This window comes from Bombus vosnesenskii, unplaced genomic scaffold (genome assembly GCF_011952255.1).
Source record: "Bombus vosnesenskii isolate JDL3184/JDL3185 unplaced genomic scaffold, Bvos_JDL3184-5_v1.1 scf7180000014621, whole genome shotgun sequence".
In the NCBI taxonomy this organism is placed as follows: domain Eukaryota; kingdom Metazoa; phylum Arthropoda; class Insecta; order Hymenoptera; family Apidae; genus Bombus; species Bombus vosnesenskii.
The window spans coordinates 1,574,196-1,597,101 of NW_022883555.1; the positions used below are offsets into that span (position 1 = coordinate 1,574,196).

Sequence of the window (22,906 nt, forward strand, 5' to 3'; positions counted from 1 at the left end):
GAGCGATCAATGTACGTCGGATTTTAGCAGAGATATCGATTAACGATAAATATAACAATGTCTACTATTCCTAATAAAAGCGTTCATCTACCGGTCACATATTTATTACGCGATATTATCACGCGAGATAGCGATGTTTATTAGGCAATCTAAAATTTTAAGCGAAAATTTCACGATAGAAATGTGGAAAAACGTTGTTATAACTAGGAAGCTGTTCAATGCCAATGTAAAATATATCGCGATATAATAATACGCTAAAATATGACACAAGGGTATATCTTTACGCGGACGATGGTCGACTGATATAACACGAAAAAGACATTTACGTGACGCTGATACACGAGTCGCTCGAAAGCCATGTTCTGATTAACTCTAAAAATCGGAATGCATAGACGAACGACAACAACGAACGATATTCCTTGAAATTAACTCTACTACTATAGTCTTCGCGTGCTATCTCATTACGATAAATAAATTAATGAAAATAAAATATCATTTTCCAGACGTTGGATATTAATCATGCGTCATCTGGATAACGCAAGATTAATAATTACACGAATGTTACGCATAACAATGAAAGAATTCTCGTCTGAACGAAAATATCGACACAAATATCATCGGCTCGTCGTATTCTGAGCAGTTCCTCTTTAAACATTCAATCTGCAAAGCGACCCAACGGAACGATCAACTTTTTCCCCGCTATTAATACGTGCCCCTTTGCCTGCCACTATATTAAAAGTGAGTGGAACAGCGTCCGGGACGAGGCGGTCACCGTAAACGCGAAACTTTACCAATTAAGCAGACTGTCGCGCGCCTTTTCACTGTTATTCTAGGCTCGAGGGTCGGGCCTCGATCACTGCCTCGAAAATTCTGTGCCCCGTGATTATCCGCGGTCGTCATCGGTCATCGTTTCCCTCAAATTCACCCAGGATCTCCTACAACCCGCGCCCCTCCCCTATTTCAAACTATTTTGAAAATCCGGCGTTCGATATCGCAAGTGGTAGCAAAGTCGGGTTAGCGAAACGATGCATCAAAAATTTAATTATAGTGACACGATGATCGATTGTTTCTAACTTTCAATCATTTCCCCGTCGTAGTTTAATCTGTAAAATATAGTTTGTTCATGGCTTGTCTATCTTAATAGTTTTATCTATGATGGTAGTTTTCTGTCATAGTTTACGACGCGTCAAAAATTAAATGACCGATTAGCTTCAAATTCCAGTGATGTTCCTCTTGCTATATAACGTTGTAAAATATAATTCGCTTATAATTTGTTCATATCAGTGTTTTTGTTCTACACAAAGGCACAAAAGAATTTGAAGAAAACAACAACTTATTGTCCAAATTGTCCCGACCAACCTCAGCTATCTCTTTTCTGAAAGATACCTCGAGTGAAATAGATCGTACGCGAAACAAGCGCCCATCGTTGGCAACCTAACGTAGTATAATTCTTCAATGAAATTGATATAAACGTCTATGAAGAAATTTGATCACATCTTCCTCCTCGAAGATGCTTAAAAAATCTTGTTAAATATTATTCTTACGAATCTTCTTTAAACTTTGTGCTTGCAAGTTGTTAAAAGTGTTGAGAATTTTGGATCTTAATAGCCGAAATAATGGTATATGGACACTAAATGTACACTTAGAATTTATATTAGAATAGTTATATATTTATTTGATAAACGATTTCAAAGATATTCGTCGATACACACTAGCACGCGTCTCAGCACTTTCTTCCATACCAGACTGTTCACCGACTGAACAGTTTACATTCCTTTGTTTTCGAGACGCCGCGCACACACATACTTCCACACACTGATATTCACATACAAGTATCGCTACTACGCAGCTAACTCAATAAAAAGATTTTATCAAATTAGTTTAGAAACAAATTTAACTATTATAGTATCGCGGTACTCGACGCGAGTCAAAAATATTCTCATTTCTTGTGATCCCATCTTCCGCAAAATTTGCTAAGAATAGAAACTAGTCGTTTCTCGTCGATTTTTCGGTAAAATAATGGCGGTTGCCGGTGGATCTGCGCAAAGTGTCGAGAAGACGTTAAACCGGCGTTGCCGATAATCGGATGGAACTGTTCGGTGACCACGTCCACCAGGACTCCGACCGATCGGAGGTGACTTAAGGCTTTGGCCACGTTTCAAAACCATTTCGTTGCCCTCACGAGATAGAGTCGAAGAGATTTCTCCCGTTGGATCCTCTGCAATTAACCGAAATCCTTCGACCCCTTGCTCGGATTTATGATAGAACTTGGTGGAGCCGATCGACCGATCTAATTGTGGGGTAGGTCAATGATAGAGATCAATTCTGTACGTGTACATTATCGTTCTATTTAGATGTTAGCTGATCTGTGGTAGAATTACGTTTGACTAAGACACTGTAGAGAAAAGAATCTATCCAATAGCTTTGTTTTCTCTTATTGTACGTATTTGATATTGAAACACGCCAGAAATAAAGGAACACAAGGGGGTTGAAAGTGCACGAAATTACAAAAGTTCACGAGCTTAATTTATCGAGCGGACTATTTCTTCGTTGGAAATAATTTTGATCAATAAAATATTACAATATAATGATGTCTTGCGAATAGAAACATGATATAGTACATTCTAGACGTGGCAATTATTTCTGAAAGATGAAGAAAAGAAATTATTTCTGAATAGATGAATTATCACAGCCAAGATATTAGAACTCTAGTTAACGAGTTAGAAAATTTTAATCTCATGTAAAAAAACATCTTGTTAGAACATTACGAGCATTTCATGCTCGTTAACACGAAAGCAGGATCTAAATTGTATCGTACAAAATTTTGTTCGATACACAAACGAAGAGAATATTTTTTCGTTAGAAAAATCACGGTTTCATCGTTTCCACATACTATCTTCGATTAGTTAATTTTTCCGCTCTGTGAACTTACTGATTCACGCTCCAATTACAGCCAACACCGAATTTTCATTTGTCCCGATTTAATCGATCGAGTCACGGACGTGTAAAGGGCTATTTTCAGACACGGCGTACAAAGTAGTCGAAGATCTCTGAACGATGAAAGCAAGTCGAACGTGTATTCGAGAGCATTCAAGGTTTCGATCGATGAAACCGATGCAACTCTGTACCGATAGTTCGATGAATATCCGTGTCGAATTCATCCTCGTTGCTCCTTTTCGACTCTCGACCTATTCGCCAGTAGATTTGCTTTTACCCCAAAGAATATTTTGTTTCTGTCTGTTTCACCCTCTGTGTTGCACCACGATCGAGCGGTTCTCGATGTGCGATTTTGGAAAATCGCGTTGGATTTTCCACGGACCAGACCTAAACGGATTATTCTCGAGGATTTGCGCTCGTCCTTCTGCACTGCATCGAATCTGTGTCTTTCTGGATTATACGTATAGAAAGAAAATATCGATTTTAGAGTTATTTTTTTCTTTTTTAAAGAGAAGAAAAATATTTTTTTCGAGGGGCAGAACGATCATGAATTTCAGAGTAATTTCAAGTAATAGATAAACGAGCTTCCTACGTTATCGAATGAATTACACAGACTGATGCAAGTAGCTTTGGTAATTAACACAAGATAAACAAAATTATACGTCACGTGAAAAGCAATTTAACTCGGATTAGCCCTTCACAAAACATCTTACTTTAAATCCCACAATTACCTAAGTGATTTATGGACGAGCTTTTCCATATACGTTTTCGACCAAACTAGACTAGTAACTTTGATAATTAACTCGAGATAAAGAAAATCACGCACCACGTGGAAACTAATTTAATTTAAGTAAACCCTTGGCGAAACATGTTTCTTTAAATCGTACAATTACTCAAACGATCGATCGACAAGTTTCTACATATACGCTTTCGAATAAATTAGACTAATGCATTAACTTTGATCATTCACCGAAGATAAAGAAAATTATACTTACATACGCGAACACCGATGTAACTGGAATTATCGTTTCGCAAAGTACATTACTTTAAATCCAACAATTACTTCAGTGATAAATGAACAGGTTTTTTCGAATAAACTGGATTAAATTTCACAATTAACCGGAGATAAAGAAAACTACAAATTGCACGAAAACCAATCTAATTTAGACGAGCCCTTCAGAAAACAGCTTGCTATGAATCCCACAATTAGGCGATCGATAAACGACCTTTTGCATATACAGTCTCGCACAATTTGATAATTGACTCGAGATAAAGAAAATTACACGTTACACGAAAACCAATCTAATTTAGACGAACCCTTCGCAAAACAGTTTGCTCTGAATGCCATAATTAGGCGACAGATAAACCACCATATACCTATACACTCTCAAACAATTTGTTAATTGACTCAAGAAGATCATCGTGTCCTACTATCCTTCAACAAAACTGCAAGATAAAGAAAATTATACGTTACGATACTTTCCACTAAAATTATCCCGACCTTTCCCAAACACCACCACCGACCCAATATTCTCCCAAATATCAAACGAAAATTGTAAGAACTGCGATCTCTGATCCAATATGTAACCAATCGCACGAACGTCAAGTTACAAAAGTCAAAAATCATCCTGACCGACCGTTCTTGTTCCTCGGTCGAGTTAAGACAAACGAAGGACGAGCGGGGAAGGACAATGTAAGTTAATTTGTCAGAGAGCAGCTTTTACGCGGAGAAAGGGGATTCCGTTGCCGTGGAACACAGCTGGACACGGGAGCATCCCGGAGGTAATGCATTTTGTAGCGGAACCGCGCGACATTCCTCCGCAATTCGGTCCACGGAGATCGACCACGATGACCTCTGGCCTCGTGCTCGATCAACCGAGGTTGCCCGCCTCTTCTCTTCTCTACGCCGGCCACCGTTTCGTCCTTCGAAACGAATCGATTTACTCCTTCGTTGCATTATCCTAGTGCATCGACCGCTTTAGTAGAAACTTCGATTTCCGCTCGAATTCCGAACATAAAAGCATCCGAACGAGGTTAAGCCGAGATACTCGGTTAAACTTGAACAGGTTGCGAAATGATTTATTGAGATTTATTTGAGAAATCTGGTTTGTTAAGGTTGGATCGAGGTTTTCGGTTTGGATACGTGCTTGCAGGGTAATTGGTTTGGAAGCGAAGATGGTTCGATTATCGGAGGGAGTTTGTTTCTGTTTTGGTTTTCACGTTCGGCTTCCTGCGAATGGTCAAGGTTTTAGTTTGTCGTGGAGCAAACAGAAACAGGGCTGATGTTTGGTTAATGGGTCAATTTGTAAGTCTGGTTGTTAAAGAAGTACATGACGTGTAAAGATTACTTTGTGAAGTTTCTAAGCTTTGAAAATTTCTGGAAAAATTCTTGCATCGCAAAGGGATGAATTCTGTTGTTCAAAACGATTTTCTAGAGATCGTTCGAAATTCTAAAGGGGAACAATTTTGCTGCGTTTGGTAGAAACACGTGACTGGTGATAACCATTGTATGGAGAAATGAAAGAGCTAGCGTTAAATTTCTTATCACCTTCTAATAGATTCCGTTTGTTCCACGTGACGGGTGAGTTACGTAAATTGTTACACCTGGATATCTTATTTTTCATTCTATGTTTTCATTTTCAATTTTCTGCCTGTACGTGGAGAAACGTAATTCGATATTTTGAAACATCATAACGCGTACATCGACGGAAAATAAAGTTCTCAGGAAATACGAGACTAACAAGAAAAAAAAAACAGCCGAGTAATAATCTAATTACGTGTCGTGCGAGTAATCGATACATACTGCGCCGTATACAAAGCCCGAAGAAATTATATTCTGCGCTTCATCCTCTAAAAACTTAATGGATAGCATCGCCCTGTCGCGTTCCGTATGCCACCCAGCCTAATACATACTATGCAAAAACGTGAATCAACGCGGCTCGTACTAGATAAATGCAAATATCTAAATCTACATGGCCTGTCTTTCAAGTGTTAAAATTGATCCAAACACGGTAGGCTGACAAATCAATTCGATAAATGTTACAAAATGTAGTTACTATTTCTACATTAGCAAAGAACAGTTAAACAATTACATAATACGAACAAAACAGATTCGTAACGTTACAAGAAAATGTTTACCATAAAGTTGAAACCAGTTTAAAGTAATCACGCATACGAATAACAATTTTCTCATACTTCGTTCCAGCTTCAGATAGTTTCTCACACCAGTAAGAACACGCAGCAGTACAGTTAAGTATCGTTACACAGACACAAACATACTCAAGTACCGATACAATGATTACTCAAACGCGTATCCTTTGTATTAGGTTGTCGGAAAAGTTTCTTTCGTTTTATAAGGAAATAATAGACGCACGATGTTTTTTGTTTTATATTAGTTTATTGAATTATGCACGAACATAATAATAGAAGTATAACCAAATAGATGATATGTAATTAAATAAAATAGAAATTGTTCTTCATCTATTATCATCTTATGAAACGAAAGAAGCTTTTCGGTCAACCTAATATCTTGCGACGCTGCTAAAATCCAAACTCGAAAGCAAACGAGAGCCTGCAACCTTGGTGACCAAAAATAGAGCGGATTAATCGTGTAACCTTCGAAGTTGGATGTGATTGTACCGACCACTTTCCATGATTAATACCCCGGGTGTTCCGCCAGGGTCGAATAAAACCGTCCATTCGCCACTGAATCGCGTTCCACTTTCCTTCGTGCGTCCGTTCAAGCGACTTTCGCGGCCCCTCGCCAAACGATAAGCACGCTTTAATCCAGTCGCACCGGAAGAACGTGCGACGACGCCACGCTGCAGTTAATTAGAGGGATTTAACCCTCGCGAGCCTTGACGTACGCTCGACGGCCAAGCTTTATTTATAAACGCGTACGAACAGAGTAACTCGCTAAAAAATGCTGGCCCTGTGTTGGGATCGATAGGGATGCGACCGTGTTTCGGTCACTCGCCGCTAGAGGGACATTCGAAAGGGGAATCCTAGAGGCTGAGAGGGTTTCAACGAGGTTGGATCATCGATTTTTACGCGTGGCTCGAACGATCTCGGGTTTTACAATATTTAGATAAGTTTGAGATGGAAGAAAGGAAGACTGGTTTATGCGAAATGTTTGTAAGTGGACGATTATGTGGAATGTTTTGTAGAATTAATCGAATTTTGTTAGATATTGATTTGTCGATTGCTCGACCTTCCTCCCGTACCTCGTGTCAATTTTTCACGCAAAGGGTGACGTTATACTGGCATTTGTAGAAAACTGGACCTAACGCTACGTGACTTTTATTTTATTAACGTGATGTTTCGATCATTCGCGGAGAGACGCGATCGCGAGATATCACGTCAACGAGAGTTGTAAGTTCTCGTTACGATTGAACTATCGACGCCACGAACTGATCGATTCCCTTATTTCGATTATGATAATAAGGGTAGTTCAATGAAATCTCACAGAATCAACACAACTGAATTAATGTTTATTGCACAACTTATTAACTAGAAAATCTAAATGGAATAACAAAAGGAAATGTGACAATGTAATGCGCGATACAAAATATGTGTAGACTGTTTGGCTTCTCGAAACGTTCTGATTCTTTCTGGAAGGCGACCCCCACTACCTTCGGATCACGCCACCGTCTTTTACACCAGATCAAATAACGGCCACGAATCGACGTTTCTGGAGGTCGCTCTGCTTAATGAACCATGCGCTTGCCACTACAATGTTTATTTTGCCGGGCAGCCGCGACGATCCGTCTGTGACATTATAGTGCCGCGACCGACAGTGAAGAATATGATCTATGGCAAGCCGCATGGCGTAACATCCTCCCCCCGTTGAGAGGGTACCGATCAAATTAGCGAGATGTGGTTGAAGTTCCCATCTTAGTTCGTCTCGGTGGCTAGTTGTTCGGGTTTCTCGAGATCGGGTTGAATTGGCAGTGGGACAAGCCTTTTGACGGCCCGATCCAAAACGCTCTTTGCCGTCTGAACTGTAGCTGTCCGGATGACACCATCGGCGCCTGGATGAACCTTGATAACTCGGCCGAGAGGCCAATGCATGGAGGGAACGTTGTCCTCTCTGAGGATGACGATTGTGCCTTTTTGGATGCCGTGTCCACCCTTGCTCCACTTATTGCGGTTGGTTAACTCGTTCAAATACTCCTTATGCCAGCGGTTCCAAAAATGCTGTTTAAGCTGTTGGATATGCTGCCATCTGGAGAGTCGGTTCGATGGAATGTCTCTGAAATCTCGATCACGTAAGCACATTAGTGAATCGCCAATGAGAAAATGTCCGGGAGTGAGGACTAGGAGATCGTTTGGATCGGTGGAGATAGGAGTTAGCGGGCGGGAATTGAGGACTGCTTCTATTTCTATGATAAGAGTATTCAATTGTTCAGAGGTGAGTAACTCGTTGCCGGCTACACGCCTGAGGTGGCGTTTAAATGACTTCACCGCTGCTTCCCATAGCCCACCGAAATGCGGCGAATGAGGGGGAATGAAGCGCCATTCGATTTGTTTGTCGGCTAAAAATGCGGTTACTTTTTCCTTGTGATCGTCCGATTGTAATAAATCGTGAAGCTCTCGTAATTCGTTGCTTGCTCCTCTGAAGTTGGTGCCGTTATCAGAATGGATGGTGGAGCAATAGCCTCGTCGAGCGATAAATCTGCGAAGAGCGGCGATGAAGGCTTCGCTAGTGAGATCGTCAACGAGCTCGATGTGTACCGCTTTAATTGCTAGGCATACGAAAATGGCTACGTATACTTTTATCTGACGACGGTTACGATCTCGTTTTTCCTTGATGTGGAACGGCCCGCAGTAATCGACGCCGACGTTTGTAAATGGGCGAGATTCCGTTACTCGCGCCTCCGGCAGATTACCCATCACGTATTCTACCGGCGGTGGTTGAGCGCGGCAGCAGCGGACGCAGCCTTTGATCGCCCGCCATACTTGACTTCGACCGTCAACGGGCCAGTATCTTTGTCTTACTGCGTATAACGTAGCCTGCGTTCCGGAATGCATGTGGATCTTGTGCTCGTGGTCTATGATGCGTGTTGTAACGGATGACTTAGGTAATACTATGGGATGTTTCTGGGCGAAGGTCATCGACGAATGACTGAGTCGACCCCCGACTCGCAATATTCCTTCCTTGTCTATGAACGGATTGAGTCGCGTGAGCTTACCCTTTATCGCCGCGTTCCGATCTTTTTGGAGTGTGCGAATTTCCTCGGAGAAATGGATGTTTTGCAACAATTTTATCAGTTTATTGTGCGTTATGCGTAATTCAGTAACGGTTAGGGGTGCCGCTCGGTTCCTTTTCTGTTTCCAACGGAGGCAACGAGCTATGATTCGTATCAACTTGGGCCAGGATGAATACCTTTGCAACAAACAGTAATCGGGGGGGTTTGTGGACAGACAAATCGCCCCCTTCTGCTCCGGTACTTCGATTTGCGGTGTTAGCGTCCATGTCGGCCAATAGCCTTCCGACTGGTAGAGCCATGCAGGACCGTGCTGCCAGATGGTTGGGCGCAGAAACTCTTCGGGTGTTTGGCCGCGTGATATTAAGTCCGCGGGATTGTCGTCGGTAGGAACGTGGCGCCAATCACGGATGCTGGTTTTTGTTTGAATTTCGGAGACTCTGTTAGCGACGAATGTTTTAAGGGTGTGAGGTGATGTATTGAGCCAATGGAGGACGATAGTGGAATCGGTCCAATAGATAGTTCGAGTAATTTTGTGGGATAGGGCTTGTTGTATTGTCGACATCAGGGACGTAAGAAGGAGTGCTCCGCTCAGCTCGAGCCGAGGAATGGTCTGGCACTTGAGTGGGGCGACTTTCGATTTTGCGGTTAAAAGTTGGGTCGAAACACGGCCGTTGGTGTTAAGGGTTCGAAGATAAATACAGGCTCCGTAAGCCTTTTCGCTGGCATCGCAGAAACCATGCAGTTCAATTTCCATTGCGGACTCGATTATTGCCTTGCGTGGGAACCTGACGTTATTTAATAAGGGTAATTGGGCATAGTACCTTTCCCACTCTGTATGTAACTCGATCGGAAGTGATTCATCCCAATCGATTTTCGACGACCATATTCGTTGAAGTAGCATCTTGGCCCGAACAATCACCGGTGCGAGCAGACCGAGCGGATCGTAAATTTTTGCAATCTCCGAGCTGATGATTCGTTTCGTGACTCGAGACGGCGTGGGTTTGACTTCGACCGAGTAAAGAATAGAGTCGTCGGATGAATTCCATAACACTCCCAGCGTCTTCAAGGTTTGCGAGTCGCCCAAAAAATGTTGGTGATTTGTTTCTTCTAAGGAGAGTCCGTGTAATAAGTCATTATCGTTTGACGCCCATTTTCGTATGTTTAAGCCGGCCAGTTGAAGTAAATTGGTGAGTTCTGTTCTGAGCGTGAGGGCTTCGTCCTTCGTTTCAGCTCCGGTGAGAGCGTCGTCGACATAGAAATCCCGCTGCAGTACCTGTGCTGCACGTGGAAATCGATGTCCTTCGTCCTCTGCCAGTTGCTTGAGGCACCGAATAGCTAGATACGGGGCTGCGGATAAACCGAACGTTACAGTGTTAAGCTCATATGTTTCTGTTTCTCCACTCGCGCTGCGCCATAATATCCTTTGATATTTCCGATCCTCTGGTCGTACGAGGAATTGCCGATACATTTTCTCGATGTCGCCGGTGAGTACGTATTGATGAGCGCGGAATCTAATTAATATATAAAATAAATCTTCCTGTAACTTGGGTCCTGTGTGAAGTGTATCGTTTAAGGAGGTTCCGGTAGTGCTTGGTGCCGATCCGTCGAAAACTACACGGAGTTTGGTGGTTTGACTCGATGCTTTGGTCACGCCATGATGGGGTAAATAGTATCCGTTGTCGTCGGAGTGGTTGTCATTGACCTTCGTCATGTGTCCCAACGCCAGGTATTCCTGTATTACCGTTCGATATTCTGATTCGAAGCGTTTGTCGTGCTGGAATCGGCGATTGAGTGAGGCGAGTCGTTTACTCGCCAGCGTTTTAGAGGATCCGAGTGACTGAAGCTGATCGTTGAAAGGTAGAGCGACGATGTATCGTCCTTCGCTGGTGCGTCGGGTGTGGGCTTGGAAGTGTTCTTCGCATCGTCGATCTGCCTCTGAGATATGTTTAATTGAGGGTCCTTCATCGATTTCCCAAAACCGCGCGAGGTCTGCTTGTAAAGTCGTCGTGGATGTGTGAAATATGTTTGTAGCGGTTTGGGAAGTTGGACTCCCCCCGATTACCCATCCGAATCGCGTCTTTTGCAGACGCAGTCCAGGCTCGTCTGGCTGCGTGAGGTTGACTTGTCCCACACACATCGACGCGAGTGTTGAACCTGAGCTTAATAGTACATCTATCGGAGCTGGTAAATGAAATCGTGGATCGGCCAATTTGAGATTTTTTGGTATCTCAAGTGTCGAACGATCGATGGGTTCGCTGGGAATTAAGGTTGATATGATTGGAATGATAAGGAACGTTAATGTCCGCGTGTATGTACCGTCAGTGGAAGTGATCGTGGCCGTGATGTGTCGCTTAGAGGTCGTTGTCAAGGTATCTAGAGCTCCGATCGGGACCGAACATTTGTTTTGCCTTATCCTTAACGATTTTGCTAATTCCTCGGTAATGAAGTTCATACTGGATCCGGTGTCGAGCAACGCTCGACAACGGATTGGTTGCTGTTTATCATTCAAAATATTAATCTGCGCTGTGATGACTAGATCATTGGACAGTAATTCGGATGCTATTGGTTTGATATGTTCGGTCATGAACGGAGTCGTCGATCGTCGGCGTCATTGTTTGTGTGTTCGTTTGTCACTGGGCGGTGGACTTGCAGACGCGGCTGTTCGTGGTGTTTCCGATCTGTGGTCTGTTGTGTGCCTTTTGCGACGAGTGGGTGATACGTAGGGTGGCGAAGAAGGTGTTGTGGATCGGCTATTTGATGGGGAAGATTTCGGGCTGGACGTGCTGGAACGAGACCCTGAATGGCGTTTTGTCCTATGCAGCATTGTATGATGTCGTTCTCCGCATACGCGACATGATCCTGCGAAACAATGCTTCGTTGTGTGCCCTTTCCCGAGGCAGTTGAGGCATAGTGATGCCCTTTTGACCTCCCGAATGCGTTCGCGAAGGGATTTGGTTTTGAAGGTGTCACATCTCCAAATGGGGTGTGGTCCTTGACAGGTGGGGCATGCTGGAGTAACCTGTGTCGCCGTAAGTGCATGCCCTCGTGATGCGCGTTGACGGACAGGAGTAGTTTGTTCCGGTGATTCTCTTGTTTGTCTGACTGTGGTGATCGGTTTGGAGCTTCGTGCTAATCTCTCTAGGAAGTTTAGTAAATGAATGTACGGAGGCACCTCGTTATTGGGCAGCGTCATTTCCCATTGCTTTTGGATACTTAGTGGTATTTTCGAGAGGATGAGGCTGTTGAGCATAGCACTGGTATCGGGGTAGGATTCTCCTAATTTGTTCAATGCATATATGTGTTGTTTAAATGTGTGGACTAAGCGCCTTAATTCCGTTGGAGATTCCTTGGTTATCCTTGGATAATCAATTATTGCCATGCAGTGACTGAAAGCTGTGTATCGTGGACATTCGAAACTTTCCTTGAGAACGGCAATAGCCTGACTGTAGTTTACATTACTAAGGGGTAACGCGTTTAAACAATCGGCTGCTTCTCCTTGCAGGGCGGACTGCAGGTAATGGAATTTCTGTATGTCAGTGAGACTAGGATTTTTATCGATTGTAGAGGAAAAGGTATCATAAAACGTGTTCCATTTTTCTAAGCTTCCGTCAAAGGTAGGGAGCCGAAGATCTGGTAATTTAATGGATATCGGATTTAAACTTGCGGATGATGCATAGGTTGGAGGGTTTATGGATGTCGACGGCGAAGCTGTTTGCGCGTTCCTCAGAAGATTTTGTAGCCTTGTGTCTACCGCGACGTACTGATCCCTTATTTCGAAGCCGCGCGCTTGTTCCTCCTCGTCCAATACTTCTAATTCGAGTTGAATCGCTTCGAATTGACTCGCAACTTCGGTCAGTTGTTTCTCGTAATTCTTTAATAAGGAATTTTGCTGACTCTCAGATTGCTCGTACTCGTCCAGTCGATTCGATAAATATGTGAATCGGCCGCTACAATAGCCTCGTCTCCGACGCAGAGAGATGAGTTGGTCTTCGCTCGTCATCGTTGCCGAGGATAGGAGATGGTTGAAATAAGGAACGAGCTTACCTTACTGTCGTGCGGCGTGAGGTCGCGTGTATGTTAAGTTGTGAAATTCGTTGCGTTGATGATTGTCCAGCTGCGACGGAAGGCTGCGTGGTTGCGTTCCCTTGCCAATGGGATGTGCTTCTTCGAAGATGACGCGCCTGACGTCACTGGTTTTGATAAAGTCACGTGGCACTGTGTGGTCACTGGTAAGTGCACTCTTCACTGGCACGTGATCCGGCTCGAAGGACCAAAATGTTTCGATCATTCGCGGAGAGACGCGATCGCGAGATATCACGTCAACGAGAGTTGTAAGTTCTCGTTACGATTGAACTATCGACGCCACGAACTGATCGATTCCCTTATTTCGATTATGATAATAAGGGTAGTTCAATGAAATCTCACAGAATCAACACAACTGAATTAATGTTTATTGCACAACTTATTAACTAGAAAATCTAAATGGAATAACAAAAGGAAATGTGACAATGTAATGCGCGATACAAAATATGTGTAGACTGTTTGGCTTCTCGAAACGTTCTGATTCTTTCTGGAAGGCGACCCCCACTACCTTCGGATCACGCCACCGTCTTTTACACCAGATCAAATAACGGCCACGAATCGACGTTTCTGGAGGTCGCTCTGCTTAATGAACCATGCGCTTGCCACTACAATGTTTATTTTGCCGGGCAGCCGCGACGATCCGTCTGTGACATTATAGTGCCGCGACCGACAGTGAAGAATATGATCTATGGCAAGCCGCATGGCGTAACACGTGAAATATAATATATTATGTACAGGGTGCGGTCGAATAACACGTACAAGTATTGGACACGAGGTGGTTCCTTATGAAAGAATAAGAACAAAATATGGAATATAATTTTTTCATTTAAGGTTTAGTTTTCACGTGATCAAGTATACTTGGAAATATATATATTTCGTTTTGATCAATGGAATAACACGCGATAAGAAGGTATGGCGATATTTGTTATAAGAAAGATCCTATATTTCACTTCACTGCTTCGTAATTATTGCACAATTGCGCACTCATTGCACAAGTTCATTCAAAATGTAGCTAGACGTGTACGGCTTTGAATATCGAAATTTGCTGTGAACATGATGAAGAAGAGGCGTTGCGGCTTCTCCTCGTTTTTCTCTTCGTCGCGAGACAAAGTTAAGAACGGTAAGATCGAAGCAGTACGAAGTGGAGCACGTGCGAATGAAATTCGATTAAGCAGAATTCGTGCGGATGCATGTGAACGACGAGGGACAAAATTAATTATTCGTGTTCGTTGCACTCGTGTCTTATCGTTATGTCGATTTCATACAGAGATATATTAAGTTGCGAAAATAAGGGGCGCGTTAAAATGAGGGTTGAAATATTTAAGTAATTTTGTTTGAAACACTCGCACTGTAAATTAAATAGAAATATTATTTTATACAATTGGATATCTCTGCCTGCGATATCAATTTCCTTCATTTCCGCCAAAAGTGTCCAAAGCTTTCGTACAGATTACATCAACAAATTTGATGCCAAAAATATCATCGACGATTCTAATGGCTAAGAATTTGATATTCAGATACCAATAAGAAATAAAGCTTTTTAGAGTATCCGATACTTCAGTATACTGAAAGTTAGAACGACGATTAATCCCATTCGTAACTATCATTATCGATATTAATAGGCAGACTTTCCGATCCACAGGGAGCACCATCTTTATAGGGGTGGAATCGAGCGTGCGCTATTCCATAAGTGTAATGGGGTTGTCGTACACATCGCGAAGGGTGCCATGGGGCTAATGCTTTTACGCTTAATCCAGATTTATTTAAGTTGGATACGCTTGTAATCCGGGAACCCGGTCACCGGCCATCCGTCTTTCTAATCTCAGTTATCAGGCAACTGCATTTCGTTGCCGTTAATCCGGAATATACATCGGGCGCCCTTGTATTTTTCATTCTCGACCCTTACTCTGCCGATAAAACAGCGTCTTTCCCATTTTTCCTTGCACGTTGGAAAGGAATTCCGTTCCCAACGTTACCGCGTATTTCTTAATTTCGATCAATGGCACGTGATTGTTAGCAATATCTACCGAGTGTGACATTTTAAAGCGATTGTCTTTCGATCGTTTATCGTATCCTCGGCAAAGTAAACGAAAACGATGGACAAAAACACTGAGAGATTTAAAGTTTATTGAGTTCAGAAAATACAGTTTTAGGTACATTATTCACAATAAACATGAATTTTTGTAATGGTATGTTAGGCGAAGGTACCGATACGCGGCGGTATGACACAACCATGCTGTATTATGTGTCGGCGCTTTACATTTTTCGTTGTATGATACAGTTTTTGGGTTTAAGCCTTTGGGGAGCGGAGCTTTTTTATGTATTTTTTTTTTTATTTTTTCTGTCCTGAAAACTTGGTCGATGGACAAAAACACTCTGTAGGAAGAAATGACCAATTTGCCAAGGTACAGTAGAAACGATAAAGGGAATAAGTAAAAGTCTATCGTAGCAAGGAATGCTTAATTTATCGAGACTCCTATCGCACCTTTTTTGTGAAGGTTGACTGATAGAGGAACGAGTGGATGAATTTTTAATAGAAAAATATATTGAAATAAGTACAAGTACAGTGTATGCTGATCCAGATCCTCGCTCTTTCACTGTTACAATACAATAGAATGTAATAGGGAACACGTTCATACATTTATAGCAAAGGACATTACCAAGGAAATTAACTTTGGCGTGTAGCTCTAGCTGAAGGCTACAAGAAACAGCAATATAAATCAGCTTATAGTTCTTTTGTTTCTAGACCTTGCAACCCAAAACAACATTTATATTCAAAGGCACAAAAATATGGACCTCTCCTTCTTTTGAACTGTTTTGTTTGTTTCGCTAAATTCTATTCTCTTCGTAACAGCGGTTTCCATGTCACGGGTGTACGAAAGAGAAATATGTAGAATTTTTCTTCAAGTAATTACTTTAACAGTTTTGTCACAGCAAACATCTCGAAATACCAGCATCGCAAAGTACCTTCGAGAGATGAGATTCTCTAGCAAAAAGGATTCTTCGTTTCTAAAAGATTGTCTTTAGCTCTGTGATTGCGATAACGTCGGTCAGAAGTTGATAACGTGAGAAAATATTATGCAATGCTCGAATGTTAAATATAGTTTGTAAGTTATAATTTGAATTAAAAATGGGAAACTCGAAAGAGGAGAAAAGAAGGAACATAAATTACGACTGTATATAGATTTTAATTTGATTTTATTAGATATCTATTGGAGGTAAACTGGGAAAACTGGAAATGACGTGTATTTTGGTCGCATTGTCTACAGGAGAAAGCCACGTAACGCGGTAATGCGTTCGCGGCGATATTATTTTCGCTGGAATAGAAATTGGGCCAGCCTCGCGACGAAGAAACGAAGAAACGCAGCGTGAAATTAGTACGAACGAAGAAATAACGTGTACTGTTCGTGCCGCTTGGAAGAACCGCGGATTAGAAGAACGAATTACTCAGACGGGATTTCTACGTTTTATTCGCCAACGGCGAATATTAGTATCAAACGTAACGAATTTCCTCGTAAATTGTAATTACAGTTGCAAAAGAAGATAAATACGAAAATTAATTTAACTTGAGTTTAATAATGCAACTGGTTTCTACACTTCCTTAATTCTTCGACTATCGTTTTTCTGCCCCTTGTCGTTCGACTTTTATAATTTAAAATTACTATTAAAAGAACGCTGTATAATATACTGTTGCAAAAATATAACTGTTAAATGCTGCAAAGATACAACTGTAGAGATGTGTAACGCACGAATCCACGCAACACGCGTCAGCAGCAACGAATTAGGTTAATTAAGTCTTGAACCTTTGTACTTCGATCTTCTGATTCTTTAACCTTTTATCTTAAAATATAGTGGACAGACGACTAGTCTTATCAGTAAATGAATTTCCTTTGGACAGTCCTTATGGGCCTGTGAGTAACAAGATGATTCGAAGGGTAACGAGTTAGAGTATAGGTCAATGGAGTCAGACGTAAAGGGGAGTAGTCCCGTGTTCAGTGATCACCGATGGCGTGTTCCTGTTTTACGACATATCTGGTAATGGAGATACACGAGAAAATTTATCCAGAATAAAAGATACAAACAGAAGCACCCGAATATGGAAAATTGCATTTAAAAAATAGTTTCTGGCCTTTGATTTTTGAATTTACTTAAACAAATTTATTAACCTAATGAAACAATAATAATAAAGAATGAAAGACTTTCTTTCTTTTTTTTACATTAACATGAACTAAACGTTCGCGTCATAAACCTCGAGTATTCTTTCGCTGCTGAATCTTCAGTACACGCTACGCCATTTGCATATTACTCATAAAGAGAATCTAATGCCAAGATTTATAATATTTTAACTCTCGCGAAAGAAACTAGAGTCTCGTATAATTCAATGAAAATTTTAACCAAATATATGGTAATATTACGAAATTCGTGGTAGCGACAATCAGTCAAAGGAAAGTATAGAAAATTTGAAGGATCGTTAAAGAAGAGAAGAAACGTATTTCCGTGGCGAAAGATCGAACAGGTATACGAAAGGAAAATGGAAGACGCGTGACAGGCAAAGGAATAGGAATACAAAGAAATTGGGCGGTGCCAGGGAAGGAAGGGAACGGTAAATGGCGAAATGCGGGCAACTCGACGAGTTAATTGCGTCGGAGTGAGCTAATGTAGTGGATGTACATTATCCATAATTTACGCCTACCTCGTACTACCGCCAGCTTAACTGATGTAAAATGCTCGGTTATAATTTTCGCCTCGCCACGCCTCGAAAGATCACGCTTATTTGTGGCTTTCCCCTTCGAGAAGTAGGAATCGTGACTGCGAATACATCACGATCGTTCTCGTTTTCATATTACTGGTTTAAATCGGTGTCGAAGTAGGTTTCCACATCGCTAAAATTTAGGAAGATGAGAAAATACCATAAAACACTGGAAATAAGTTTCAACAGAAAGCGATACGTTTGTCATTTTTCAAGAAATAATTTTTCTCCATCGATTCTATGATTCTTGACAGATCGTCTTGCTTGGACAGATGAAATATAACAAACGAATAACGATATAAGAATTTTAATTACGCTTTCTCTTTGAATCTTAAATAGAATAAATCGATGAATTAATAATGGAAATACGTACAGTAAGATAACTATGGAACCGTGTGAAGAATATGCGAAAAAAATATTGGGTTGGCAACTAAGTAATTGCGGATTTTGTCATTAGGTGGTTAGGAGCAGAAGTCAACAATCAAACGTAACAACAATCGATAATCGGTCGAATCTAGTCCTAACGACCACCTATGATAATCATTTCTTCTCGTTTTCTTCCTTTGCGTTTGTATTGGAAATCGAGGCCAGCGTAGATCCTTCGGTCGATCGAGTCGATAAAGCTCGTTCCCGTTCGAATCGGTCACAAAGCCTCGAAACTTTCTACGACCATCCATCACGGACCGACTGCGGCTGAAACGACCGGTTTTTCGTCCATTTCGAATCCTATCCGCCTAGACAAATCGCGGCCATCTGCTTCTTCGACGTGCATCCGATAGGTGCGAGCGTTCAGTTTCTCTCTTTCAGTCGACTTTTTCAATTTTCACTTTTCCTATTTGCAGGAATTTTCAAGGTGCTATAATACATCGATATACAAGATCTGCGGATTACAGCAAGTTGAATACACTACGATAAATAATTAAAAACGTATATATACTGGCAATTTTTGCAAAAGTATAGTTTACCAAGTGTCTACTGATGCTGAATTAATTTATAAATCGATAAAGAAGCTTCATAAAACAAGAAGACATCATAGTCTTATAAAATGGATTCATATTTAACAAGGACCACGAATAAATATAATATATACCACGGAATATTCATAAAAATTGATAGCGTCGAATTACAAATAACACGTGATCGAAGATACAATCGTTCAGCCAGTGACGGTTTTGCGAGCATACTTTCTGACGATTTTACAAGGAATCTATATAAAAAGATTTTGTTTATTAACACTAGAACTGCCGATAATTAAGACAAAGCTATTTCTACTAAAACCAGTCAAAATGACTGGACTTTAAAAAATATGTAATAATAGAATATTTTTATATTTATTGATCTATTACTTTCTTACAGAAGGAATTCCGTGTTATGTAGTACATTTCTGGTATTATTAATCCATCTGGGACCATGATCTCTAAACGAGGGTTGACACATTTATAAAATTGTAGAACCAGTCATTTTCACTGGTGTGATATTTATAGTGTTAGCATCTAGCGATCTAGCGATCGATCCGGAATTTTCCTGATAACTGATATCATCATATCGAATGATACGCAGTAAAAATTGTAAGAACGTGTGGGAAGTTGTGCAAAACGAGGAAACTGGTTAATTGAGGTTCGATAAACAGATTGCAGCATCCTTTTATATTTCGACAAGTACCAGTCATTTTGACTGGTATTGATATAAGTAGCTTTGATACAAAATTATTTTCAGTTTAAATACATAAAAAACAAAATAAAATTTATTATATTATTCTTTTAGTTATCGTTGCGAAAGTCATTACATCATCGCGGAAAAAAATATAACATGAATTTTTAGGAATTTTAAAATAAAATTGTAAAACCAGTCAATTTGACTGATGCGGTAGCTCTAGTATTAAGAACGTCTTCTATGTGTACGAATGCAGCCGCAGAACGGTCACTGGCTTACGCTTTTACGTCCTGGGTCACGTATCGTTCGTCATTCGGTCGCTCGCATCATCTATCCTAACGTAAACACAGGCGCGCGTATGCACACAGATGCGCAATGGTCTCACGTAATGTGCTTGGAAAGCATGTCTTTCTGATAAGAAGACCGCAGTTGCAAACGGGATTTATCGATAAGCGGAGGATCAGAGTGTTTTAGATGGAGAAGCACGATAGCTGGAATTCCACGATTGTTGAGTTCGATACGAAGCATTTGCGCCCGCAAGGCTCGGCAAGCAAGATATCAGAGTCGCGGCAGTCTCGATGGAAAGAAAAGTAGGACGAAGAATTCGATAGCAAGGACGCTGAGGATCGTCGAGTCCGATACCAGGCACATCAAGATTATGAGACTCGGTACGGAAACACCAGCCTTGTAGAATCAATATCGCGGAAACTAGAGGTTATGAAGGTCTAAAGGAAAGACACTTGGTATAACGAGATGTAACACAAGGGAGAAAAATCAAGATTACGAGAGTCAATATTGAAATTACAGCCTCCCTCATCCGAACTAATGGGGAGAGACGACAGCACTGTTCGGACGATGGAATTTTCAGATAATAGGACGAATAAATGAAATATTTAGGGATCATGTATTTTTATTTGCCTGCTAAATCATATAATTCTTCTTTCAACGCAAGCAACCGCGATGAGTTATATTCTTTTTATGCTTCGAACCAGCGAGGTCCTTTTTCGAATGCTACGAAAGTTTCGGCATCAGGAGGAATACTTCTCATTACCATTTTCTGTTTCCATTTGTATAAAATCGTCGTTACTATCGTCTTTATCGCAGTGGAACCATTTCATTACATCAGTATATTTAGTGTTGTTCTACCGTTGCCAGCATCAGACGAACGTTTGCATGCAATTTCCAATATCGCGTTCTTGTTTCTTAATGTCCGTGATCGTGGCTCTTCCAACATCGTGTATTTTTCCTAATTCTCTTCCAATCACGCCGCTTTCCAGTTTTTCGATTATTCTCGTGTTTTGCTTGGACAGTTAGAACGCGATTAGTCTCATACTAAGTTCTTGTATTTAGCATTCACTGAATCGGATAAAGGAAAGAATATATCGTATATGAACGCTAATAAAATATGTGCATATTTAAGGGGACTCTACTGTATTTGAAACTGAAGTCCTGATGCATTATGTAGCGAGATGTTACTGCTTTTTGGCATTGAATAATCTAATTTGACGCAATACAGTGAAAAAAATTATTTTTCGAAAAATTAAGATGGAAAATATACAACGAGATACACAACGGAGGAGAAAAACGATGATTCGTCGATACGCGTAGCTGATGAAAAATTATTCAAATCTGCCAAAAACATCGTAGGTAAATGTATAACATTTCTACGAAAAATGACGAGTTGTTCATTTTGATCATTATGCAGTTAACGTGTCACATAATCCTGAAGTTAAGTATTTTATGCATGGAATCCGACGACCTCAGGAATTCTTCATATGCATTCTTCGATTCTGATATTTCTCGCGAAGGATGTTAGAATTTACGCGGAGCGAATCGGAGGTGTTCGGTCTAGTTATACGGAGTGATAAATGTGTAAAACGAATGATGAGAGAAGAATATCTGCACCGAATACTCGAGATGGCAATGCGCATCAAAGGTCTGAAAAAGTGTAAATGCCTTTTGAAAAATATCATACACAACGAAACGTGGAAATAAATAAACGGAGAATGTGCAGGCACGAGCATAAACGGCCAGAGAAAATGGATGCAAGCGTCAGTTGAGTAGGAGTCAGAGTTGAGATCAGTTAGTTGGAGTTGAGAGTTCAGAGCGAGTGTCAGAATTTTTGACAGAGCAGGAGAAACTTTCACTATGATATTTAGTATCTAGTTGCTGTCATATTAGTTACGTGTTAGTAACATTTTCACGTTTGATGTATCTAACCACTTGTATTATACAAGTAGAAATTTGTTTCTGGTAAAATTGCTCCCAATATTGGAAACAAAATTATTAAACAAAAGTTAATATTCCATAGAGAAAGAATTTCTTCTCGCACGTTAAAAAGCCATTTGATTCGAATAAAATGAAATATACAATTAATACAATTTCATTTTTCAATTTTTCTATATTCCAATATCTTTATCACGTTCCTTGATCCATCTTTTCTATCAAACTTCGTCACCTACCATACCGTATATCGAGTTGTACTATCTTTTTCGTTGAATCTGAGTTTCCTAATCCCACAGACATTGGAAAATTCACGGCTCAACATATTTCTTCTATCTTAATCGTCTACGATTCTGCATATTCTCATATTTTCTATTTTATCATCAACAGTAACTTACCTATTCCTCTATCCTAAATTCTATAGCTTTGAACAGCCTGAATCCTCGACTTTAGCCGTCGCGTTGTAGAATCCGATGCCGTGACTCTAAAACCTCCACCTTCCACTTCCATGATCCTAAGATCCTCGCTATATAGTCTATTCCACAGGCTGTCGGTCCTCAGCATCTAACTTTCGAACTGGAACGCGCCATGCCTGCATGCCATTTCTCCGATTCGAGGCTCCCATATCAAACCGCGTCACTATAGAAATATCCCAGACCACACAATCTCCGGTCTACCGTTAGCTATGTTCAACTACACGGCTGAGCTGGACGAGTTCGAAGACGTCATGAAACCGTAAACCAGATGCAACTATTTCCTAAAGCACTGAATCATGTGCAGCAATAAATCATTTGGAATTCGAAATGATTAGCCTTTCGATAAACGAGTCGAAATTCCAAATAATTAGTCTCTCGATTAATCAGACAAAATGTCAAATTATTAGCTTTTTGATAAGTTTGTGAAAATTCGAAATAATCATTTTGTTAATAAGTTAATCAGAATTCTGAATACTTTAATTCGGTAATGCGGCAAATTGACGATTTGAAATGTTCAAATTAATTTCGAACATCGAGCTTATTATTTTAAAGGATACAACATATTTTTTTGACGG

The 22,906-nt window shown here is 40.8% G+C and overlaps 1 protein-coding gene across 1 annotated transcript in view; it reads right to left on the bottom strand.

Annotated features, from left to right (window-relative positions):
* The window catches only part of LOC117240381 (proteoglycan Cow), a 243,542-nt gene that overhangs the window by 100,728 nt on the left and 119,908 nt on the right, over positions 1 to 22,906 (bottom strand). The window lies entirely within an intron of this gene.